Source organism: Stegastes partitus, unplaced genomic scaffold (assembly GCF_000690725.1).
Source record: "Stegastes partitus isolate 25-593 unplaced genomic scaffold, Stegastes_partitus-1.0.2 Scaffold730, whole genome shotgun sequence".
Classification (NCBI taxonomy): domain Eukaryota; kingdom Metazoa; phylum Chordata; class Actinopteri; family Pomacentridae; genus Stegastes; species Stegastes partitus.
Window position 1 is genome coordinate 258635 of NW_007578461.1, and position 2380 is coordinate 261014.

Genomic DNA, 2380 nt, shown 5'->3' on the forward strand with positions numbered 1-2380 from the left:
CACTCGAGCTTCTATATATGATTGTACCAGTGATGGTGGGATCTGAAGTCATGCACATGCACCTTCCACATTACCGACATGTGAGTCCCCATCCTGGAGTTTTGAGCAGCTGGTCAAGTCAAGATCTTTACTACATAACACTGCATGCATCTCATCAGTTTGAGTTGGTCCACCACTTTTGTCACAATAACAATTAAAAAGCCTTTTATTGTGATCTCCAGACTTTCCCTTTTAGTGCCACTGTTTTTGGTTTCTCGACGACTGTTAGATGGATTTCCTGGCGCAGACGGATCCCAGAGACTAATGACTTTTGTGACCCCATACTTTTCTTGAACCGTCACTAGCAGGAGAACACACAGTCAATCATGTCCCAGATTAATTGTAATGATTTTTAAGCCCTGTACGCTCACACAGGTGTTTCCAGCTGGTTATGCCTCTGCTTAATGTGATGCTGGCTCGAGCTATGACGGGAATCACGTCAACTCCGTTAGTCGTCCTAACCTGGCTGTAAAAGGCTGTAAATGCAAATTTCGACTTATTTCGATTTATTAATTCTTCTAAGAGCCTTCAGCCTCCTCCTTAGAGGATGCAGTCTTCTCAGCTGTACTGGAAATTGATTATTTGATGATTTAAAGCTTTGGTAGGAAGAAGAAGAAGAAAAAAAAAAACAAGTGGACAGTAAAGATCAGTATGAAATGTATTTATAATAGACTCTTTTAAATATTTCCATATTTATTTAAGACATATAGCATATTTTATGGAGATTTTTACAAATTATTCACAACACACATTGTTGTCCAGACTTTGGCATCACTTTGATAAGTGCAGTCTTTACCTCACATTTTAGATCTAAATCCACGACCCAACGTGCTTTTTGTATAAAACGTGTTTTTCTTTGCCGCATCTCATTTAAGTCTATCAGTCTAATGCCTGATGTTGAACTTTCAGACAGATGGTCTCACATTAATTTCACGCACTCTTTCATATGATGCAAAATTCGGTAGGATCAGTGACTCCAAGCTGCCCACTCCCCGAGGCAGCGAAGCAACCCCAAACCATAACCTTTCCACCACCATGAAAAGCCTTCTTTGGTCTGAACCAAACAGGACAACTGTCACCGTGGCCAAACAACAGCTTTGATCCGGAGGCCTGATCTTCTCCAGTATATTCACAGGCAAGCAGCGGTCTGGCATCAGTATTTTTAAGAAATGCATTAATGCAAGCTTATTGGGTATGCTAATTGAGTGCAGTAGCGGGGTGGCATTGTGCGAGCAGAAGGCACTTAAATATTTTTAGATTTGAATGTAAGCATTTATGGTAGCAGAAACCGTGATTACAGCAGTCGCGGTGACAGTTAACCACGGTTGTTCTCTGTGTGGCGGCAGATGGCTATGAGTTGATATTTCCAGCAGTGACTAATTTGGGGTTAGTCACATCTCTAATGTGAATAAGAATCTAAAGAGGAGACAGCATTCTATTAAGTACAGTACAAGAACCGTAATCAAACCTACCGAAGCTTCATCAGTTCAACTTAGCTTCGGGGGCCATCAGCTAATTTTACTGCTCACTGAAACGTAGCATGTAATACCCGGTGGATGGAGAACGCTTCGTTCATTACTGCTGATTAGGAAAAAAAGATCAAGCAAAATATGTCAACTCATGATAACCAGTTAATGCGTCTTTAATTAGCGCCTGCTTTTCTTTTCTCCCGTTGGTTTCTGTTCAAAAAAAAAAAAAAAACAACCTACCACTGTGTGCATTTAATTCCTCCTCCAGCAGCCTTTTGATTAACAGTTAGCTCCCATTATGCTTTTGAGGGCAGTAGAGTGACCGAGCAGGGATGCAGCCGTTAGATTAAAAGTTGAGTGGGTGAGCTCACTGGCTCGCCTCGTGCACCATTTGAAATGAGTCCTCAGCTTCAGAATCATTTTACGATTTAATAAGCTAATAAACGTGATATGGCGACTAGTTTCGAGTGCCCTTGGGGGGGGTCAAGGCACAGTTTACAATCCCATTTAGGAGCTTGTTCTATTACCACGCCGACAAAGGCTTAGACGGGCTTAGAGAGGGAGATGACTGCATTTTGAAGCAGCCTCAATGATTCAGCACATATGCTACTTGAAAGGTCACATTCAACACGGAGGGGTCAGCCTGAACCAGAATTACCGCCTTCTTATTGCAAGAAGGCTCCCTGGAGCCACATGACGGGGCATTTGGCAGCTGCTATATTAGCATCTTGTAGGAAAGCTATTGAATAATTGCTGAAATATTTCCATAGTCTCATCCAAGCAGCAAGGTCACACACCTCACCTGTTTACAAATTGACATTTCATTCCTTTAAGTTTAGGCATAATGAGCGTCCCCATGGGCTGCGAGGTGG